We start from the raw sequence: 8,655 nt of genomic DNA, 5'->3' as shown, positions 1-8,655 counted from the left end.
GCGAGAGAGAGAAAGGGAGACAGCAAGCCACCAGGTCTGGGACTTGAACTGTAATCGGCCATGTGGGAGTCCAGCACCTTAACCACCATGCCACATACCAGTCCCAAGTTGCCCAATTTTAATTGTACAGTTAAATCACTTAGGCTCTTCTATGGATGCTATGTTTTCAACCTAAAAGGGAAATAGTTGAATTCTCATCCTTGCCCACTCACGTGTATGGCCTTATTTATTTATTTATTTATTTTGAGAGGTTTTCACTGTAGGGCGCGTGCGCTCGCCAGACAGACAGAGAGAGACATAGAGACAGAAAGCAAGAAATCATCCCCCAGGGGGGACGGCCATGCTGCAATCCCTTCTCCTCCATTCTCCTCTCGGGATCTTGGGCACGCACACACACGCGCCCGGCATGAGTTTAAGCCACTGGGTCCGGGACTCGAATCATGGTCGACTACATAGGAGTTCAGCGACATAGCCATTATGCTAACTGCTGGTCCCAGCATGGCCTTATTTTAAGTGGATTACACACTAGATTTGACAATATAAAAGACTGGAGAACTATTAAAGAACTGGTTGTTTCTTTCTAAGATGGTTGAGAGCTTGACATACGATGTGAGGTGTGGGCTTGTTTTACACAGGAGAAAGCCTGACCAATATAGAGAGCACAACTGGATGATTCCTCAGGAGTAAATTACTGATGCTAATGAGCAAGGATTTCTTGCCTTTGGATATAGATGGAAGAAAACTGGAGTGTACACTCACACTCTGCACAATTCATCCACTAGGGCCTACCCAAGATTGTCCTGATCAGGACCAGTGGGTCTCTAACAATGGTTACGATATTATGGGAAACAAACAAGCAAACAAACCCACATTTCTGCCTTTGGATTGTTAGTCAAAATTCACTCAGGGCAATGGTTATTACCCAAAATATTTTAGTTGGCCAGGATTTTTATTTTTAAAAGTTATTTATTTAATTAAGTTAATTAATTAATTTTTATTTTAACCAGAGAGAGACAGAGAGAGTGAGAAAGCAAGTCATCATGTCCCAGACTCGAACCATGGTCACTCATGTGGGAGTCCAGTACTTTAATCACAGTGCCACCTGGAGGCCCCATGGATTTTTTTAAAGGCTAATACTAATATCTACTATTTATTAATATACTATGTGGCAACTTAAGCATTCTGCTATGCTAACATTTTTATTTTCACAATATAATATATTTTTGCTCTCACTTTTGAATTGAGGAAACAAATGCTTAGAAATAAATGAAATGCATCTCTAGCTCTGAAATATAAACTCTTAATTGCATATTATTCTAAGGAGGATCCATAATTTCAGAGATTCAATTGACTTGATAGCATGTGATTGAGTCAAGTTGATGCAAGAGCAACAAAGGCAAGGGAGAACCAGGACCAAGCATTTTTGATACATGGCTATCAAACTACTTGGAATAATTTTCCCCTCAATTTATTTTCAGTGGGAAAGGTCAGAGACTTCTTGTAGAGGGCACCAAGTGGGAGCTGTGGGAGTTAGGAAGCTAATACATAGCTAAAGTGGAAACTACTAGAAACATACAGGTTAGCCTTCAAGGCCGTTTGCAACAAGTTGGAACAAACACTACTGTATTGTTAGAGTATGATGGTAGGAGCTTCATGAAAAGGTGCTGAGTGCTGTTGAGGAACTGGTAACTTCCCTGACAAGCCCCAAATGGTTGTCCTAGCTATAGGCAGAGAGGAAAAAGACTTGAACCTATCACAGTGGGCCACAGTGTTTACTCAAGCAAACAGGAAATTAAAGTCACTAGGCCACCACCTATATGTTGCCGAGCTACTTAAAGTAAGTGCCTTTCCGGGTAGAGTTCATTCTTTTAATTGTGACACTTCAGCTAAAGAGCCAAACTTGTATTTGGCCTTGCTCCTGTAGCTGCAGGTACCACCTCAGCTATAGTTGGATACCAAGATAATGATAAAGAACAAGGTGACTGGAAATTATTATTTGATGGTGCTAGTGGAGGGAAAGGGCCTTCTTCAGCTGTGATACCAAGAAAGTGAAAGAAAAGCTGGCGAAAAACCTGAAGATCTGAGGAAGTAAGCTGAACTCAATTGGGTACATAAAGCCTGAATCATTAAGTTTGCAGGTATGTGCCAAGCTTGACTTTTTGGATAAGAGGAACCATGGCTCCCAGAGAGTCATAGAGTGCATAGGCTCAGCAAAATGAACACTGCACCCTTTATAGCATGGGTCTCCAACTCCCAGCTGCAGGACCAATGTGGGTCTATGGCCTATTGGGGGCTGGGCTATGGATTGATACAGGACTGACGGGCTGAGAAGCTTGGCACAGGCAGCTAGAAGAGTAAGCAAAATTTCCTGTGTTTGCAGTCCTTCCTCATTCACTCCTCATCACTCACATTGCTGCCTATGCTCCACCTCCTGTAGGATCAATAGCAGTATTGGATTCTCATGGGAGTGAGAACCCTATTGTTGTGTGATCATTTCTTTGTATATTACAATGTGGTAGTGGTGGAAAGGGCATGTACAGTGGATGTGGTACACTTGGGTCATCCTGGAACCAAGTCCAGGGCAATCCATTCCCTGTCTGTGGAGGGATTGTCTTCCAGGAGGCTGGTCAGTCACTGGCGCCAGGGAGGTTGAGAGCCGCTGCCTTACAGTACACGTTAGTATGAATGACATCAAGGCTTTTGCTCCTTTAGTAACAAAGTGCTACTGTTGATATAGCATTGAAGGAAAGGATAAGGTTGGTGTTTAGCCATGCTCAAAATTAAACAGGAATGAGATAAAGATCACAAGAATTTACCATGAAGGTAACTAAAAAAGAGTTTCATTGCTCTAGGAATTGATGCTTCTCATATGAGCACTAACTGAAAGAAAATTTTCTTGATTACAGATGCTTGTCCTGGCACAAGCTACACTAATATACATGCCTGTGTCATTGGTAAGCAGATCAGCCAAACAGGCATCCATGTAATTCAGCCATGGGAGAGGTACAAAAGAATTGAAAAATTTGGCGCTGGCAGGTGGCATGGTGTTAAAGATGCTACGTTCCCACATGGCCAACTATGGTTCAAGTCTTGGACCTGGAGGCTTTTTGTTTTCCTTTCTCTCTCTGGTCATATTAAAAATTAATAACAAATGGAATTAAATAAAAAAATCATACATAGCTCTTTAAAAGAAAGAATTGAAACATTTGTGAATGCTGCTTCTTGAATGATTCTATTTTTAAATCCTTAGTTCATCTATTCTTTAATATTTAAATTCAGTTTTATATATTCTGATATTTATTCCATTTATTCCATTATTAGATATTCAGATTTTAAAAACCAATAAATGTATTTTTTAAAGAAATTAAATATTTTCAGAAAAATAATCACTTTATTATTATTCTAAAGCACAATTCTTTTAGTATTATCTCCCAATGTGGAGGATAAAACCTTTATTTTCAGGACTTCGTAATGTGGCCCTGCACCCTATGAGTTATTCATATAATTGATATAATTAATATAATTTTGATGCATAATTCATGTCAGTGAGCTTGATTATAAGGTATGGAAACCAGATACTGTTTATCCAAAGGAGTTAGAAGGCTCTATATTACAAACTGAGGTAATGATTATCTTTTCCATGGTCAGGTCATAATGGTACAACTATCCTGAAAGCAGATTATGACATATGCACTTCTGTTTCAGGTAAAAATAGCATCTGAAATGTAACACATCTGAAATCAAACCGTAAATTATTGCTGAAGGTGGTAATGGACCCATAACACCAGGGATTAAGATCCTCCTCAAAGAGAAGTTTATTATTCCTTGAGATCTACTTAAATGCTAGAGGAGTAACTGTATCTTATTTAAATGGCTAAAAAATCTGAATTGTGACATTTATTTAAACATGAAAGAAATTCCAATTCCATTTGCTAATATCTATCTAAGAGAGGTTAGAAAGAAAATGTAGAAAACATGGTGGAACTACTCATTGGTGCCTACTGGAGTTTCAGGTGAAGTCTTATTTTGTAGTATAACATTGTTAGAACATGACATTGCCCTCTTGTTTTTTCAAGCAAAGCAATTCAGTTTTACATGTAGCAAAATTAGGTTGTTTCTCATGAATTTATTCTCATGTGCACTGTAGGCTGAGGAGCCAGTCATTCGGTGCCCCAAAAGAATTCATAGCCAATGATATTTGAGTTGTCTGCTTCCCCAGCAAGGCCTCGGATGTGTCTGAAGAGAAATTAGAAATTTTTTTTTGAGAGGTCTTCGCTATAGGGTGCGTGCACTCACCAGACGGACAGAGAGAGACATAGAGACAGAAAGTGAGAAATCACCCCCCAGGGGGGATGGCCACGCCGCAATCCCTTCTCCTCCATTCTCCTCTGGGGATCCTGGGCACGCACGCACACGCACCTGGCGTGAGTTTCAAGCCACTGGGTCTGGGACACGAACCGCCGTCGACCACGTGGAAGTCCAGTGACATAGCCATTACGCTAACTGCTGGTTCCCGAGAAATTAGAAAGTTTTAATACCTAAAGTGGGTGGGACTGGTGACAGGTGGAGAAATTTCTTGATATCAAGGTCATTGGTAATTGGTGGTGGAAGTGGGGGAGGGCATGATATCCAGCCAACATCCAATCTCACTATCATGACCCTGGAAATGCCATGAGGGAGGTGCCATATGGTCTATTGCTTTTCTTATTGAAAAAAAAAATAAGAGAGGTTTTTTGCTGTAGGGTGCATGTGCTAGCTGGAGAGACAGAAAGTGAGAAATCACTCCCCGTGTGATGGCCACACTGCAATCCCTTCTCCATTCTCTTCCTGGGACCTTGGGCATGCACACACATGTGCCTGGCATGAGATTTAAGCCACTGGGTCCAGGACTTGAACTGTGGTTGACTATGTGGGAGTCCAGAGACATAACCATTATGCCATGTGCTGGTTCCCTTATTGAAAATTTTATAAGAGGTCCACAGGTAGTTGTAAGAATTAAGACAGAGAGATTCTATATACCTTTCCCCTGTTTCTCCCTCAATAGTAATATAGTCTTCTTTCTTACTTTGTGGGAACATATCTCATAAGAAATAAGACCAGGGTACTCTAGATAAAATATAAAAGTGTATGTGTAATGGGGCCAAACTTACCAATTTCCTTTTTATATCAAGGTTGGCTGCTTGGGAGAACATAGAAAGTAAAAAGCCATGGCTATAGAAAAAACTGCAGGTTAACCTCTATGGAGGTGGAGGGCCTCAAAGGAGCTGGAATACACAAAGGTTGACCTGTAGACCTGAAGAAGGTACAGGGAAAAATGATCCTTAGTTCAATGGGATGCTAAGATGTAGCAGAATGGTTAGATTCAATGGGATGGGTTTCTGCTGCCATATGTGTACAAGAAAACATGTAAAAAGTGATCTGCTATCAGGGCTAAGTGGACGAGTCCCCCTAGTGCCCTACTGAGAGTTCTACTAGCACCAGGGACTGGTGTGGATATTGAAGATACAGATAAGGAGGATGCCCAGCACAAGAGCAATAGGACAGTGGCACTGGTACAGGCGTAGGATAGGGCAGGGCAGTGGTAGCAGTGGTGCTTGAAGTGTGTGGGAAGCCAGCAGATGCCACCCATATGCCTGGGGGTCAAGGCCCCATGGGATGTGGAGAACAAACATAATTTGTGAAGCACATTGGATATTAGGCCCTACCCATTCAGTAGGAGGTGAGGGCCTTGGATGAAGCTAGAGCGATGAATGGATGTTCTCAGTAATAGGGTTTGAGATCTCCCCTGTGATTTAGTATCAGATATAAAAACTAAATATTATGCAGATAAATTTACCTGTTCAGAATTTTTCAAACAGAAAGATGATTGAAAACAAATTACTTACTACATATGATTTCTTTTGGCAGTTTTCTTTCATCTGTCTTTGGGATCTACCAGGCTTTTGCCCTGTATTGACTATACACATTTCATGTAAAATCCAGAGGGTCTGAATTGGCTAGCATCAGAATCTGTAGGGCAATTTCCTGTATTGCATGCAAGGCTGAGCATTTCACTGCCTCAATACCTGTGAGACAGTGCTTCCTCCAACCTGTGGAGGAGGTAAAATGGCAAAAGTAGAGGGGGTGTGTGGGAAGATGACAGGAGAGAGAAACACCAGTTCATCGATGTTTGTCATTTTTATTTGCAATACTTTAGGTCCAAGTTTCAAACTGCAATATTTTTACACTCAAAACACAGTCATGCACAATCCATATTTTCAATTTTCTATTGCTTCAACCACAATTTAAAATAACAATATTAGAAACAAAAATCCTTTAAAAGATTGAATGCTGAGGTCAGAAGGGTGGAAACATACCATCAGCAGGTCTACAAAAGAAATAACTTACTTAAAAAAAAGTCAAACAAACAGAAAGACCATAAATACATTTGATCCAAAGTTACAGAAGAATTTTACTACACATGGGTTTACAGATAACACATTTTGACAAAAGTAATGTACAGCCAAATGAGATACAATTCTGATAAACAACAAAAATGTAGATCCTCCTCAACTTGTTTTGTCTGGATATTATGAGTATAATCCCAGTTGACATCAGTATCCCTGTGATCTGGCTCCTCCTAACTGATGTACTGAGACTTAAAACATAACCCCTTGATGGTTATAGTATTCTGTGAAAGATCTTATCATCTCTAATGAATATAGTATATGCGGGTCCATAAAGCACACCACACACAAGCACACACACTGAATTTGAATTTCACACTTAGGGCTGGTTGGCACTCTGCTGTAGGCAGGGCATTGGGACCATATACTAACTAACTTCCAGTTTACCCTCCTTCCAGCAGCATATACCTGGCCAATCACTGTGAAATTTGTCATCAGAAATGCTATCTTAGGTTCGAAACAAATGAATTTGTCAACACTCCTTAATGCTGATAGCATGTAACTACATTTCCATTTCTCTCCCTGCAACTTGCATGTGCTTAGGTCCACACTTAGTAATCCCAGTCATTAAAATGTATGGGTTCTGCCATCTTGTGCCATTTACAAGTTATACTCCATAAAGCTCAGCACTGCTTTGTAGGAAAGGAGAGGCCCAAGTACAGTTCTATTCTTGCAAGTGTGACAATGTATTTCTGTTTTAGTAGCAAATATTGACCACAGATGAATGAAAACCAGATTTTACATACAGAGTGTATGGAAAATGAAAACTGGGAAAACTCAACAGAAAAAGAACATTAAACCAAAAGAAGACAATTGTGAATGAACTGGAAGGCTGACACAAGTTTTATCAACATTATCTAGTATTAACTTCATTTACTTTAGTTTCATTTTTTAAATATCATCTTACATAGTTCAATTGTTTAACTGCAACATGAGACCCAGGCTTAAGCATGCGATGTTTGCCATCACTTTAGCAGGTTGAATTTGCAAAGTAACATATCCACAGAATGTTGGAGCTTTTGGAATGATCTTAGAGATAATCTTGTCCAATATCCTTATTTTATAGATGAGGAAACAGCCATAGAAAAGTAAGTGACTTACCCAAGATCATATAGAAATTTAGTAATAAAGCCCTAATTATAATCCAGGTCTCCTCTCTAGGCTAATAATCCTCCCACTATAGCCAACTCACTATAATTGCTATTGGTTTCCTCTTAGGTACTAAATCAGGGTACATGGTGCCTGACGTAATGCTAGTATTATGAGATAGCATTCATCTGATGGCAGCTTCCAAAGAAGACTCTGATGACACTAAGAAGCTTCTATTAAGTTTATCTTGCAAGTTCAACCAAATTAAGTGGTAGTAATTGCTACAAGTTGTATAGTATACTTGTACACAGAAGTGTGCACATGGAGGCAATATCTCAGTTCCCGCATTTTCAGATTCTGCTAGATATTGTTTAATATTAAACAGACATTCCCAATGCATAAGAAGTTGGTTTATATTCATTTGATCACTAAAAGAGTATGGATCAGAAAAGGAGTAAAAAGTAACAATTAACCAGCAGAAAGATTATAGCAGAAACAAATCCTTTATGAAAAAAAATTTCCTTCATAGGATAAATATTTCCAAGATCCCATTTATTTCCTTCCCAATCCACATGCAAATATATGTTCAGAATTGTGTGTTAAATTCACTCAGAACTCCAGGTCCATTAGACCATCAGTTTACAAATGCTGAATTTCAGTCCTCTTGTTTAGAGACTGGGGGAAACTTATATCACTGGCCATGCCTTTGTTTAACTGGACATTAATCACAAGTACAACAGAAAAGGGCTGGGAGATTAAAGTGGAGCTGGCTGGGTAAAGATCCCTGTAAGTATTTTAACATTGCAAATGGCCAATGGAAAGCCTGTGAGTTCTCTAGGTACAGGGTCTGCTTTCGGTGAAACTGAATAACATATCTGAGGTGACTACCTTATTATAAAGTTCTCACCTAAAATTTCTTTGGTGAGTTAGAATGAAATTCCTCTCTTTTGGTAGATGATCTTACTTTCTCCTTTAAAATCACAATTACTACATATAACTTATAATTAGGCAGTTATAAAAGTACATGGAGACCATCTCAAGTCAAAACTAAGACTGTAACTGAATGCCAATAGGCAGAGATAACACTAAATATCTGTCTTATGATTTACAATTAAAAGTT

This window comes from Tupaia chinensis, unplaced genomic scaffold, assembly GCF_000334495.1.
Source record: "Tupaia chinensis unplaced genomic scaffold, TupChi_1.0 Scaffold144991_2, whole genome shotgun sequence".
NCBI lineage: Eukaryota > Metazoa > Chordata > Mammalia > Scandentia > Tupaiidae > Tupaia > Tupaia belangeri.
This window is presented reverse-complemented; position numbering follows the sequence as displayed.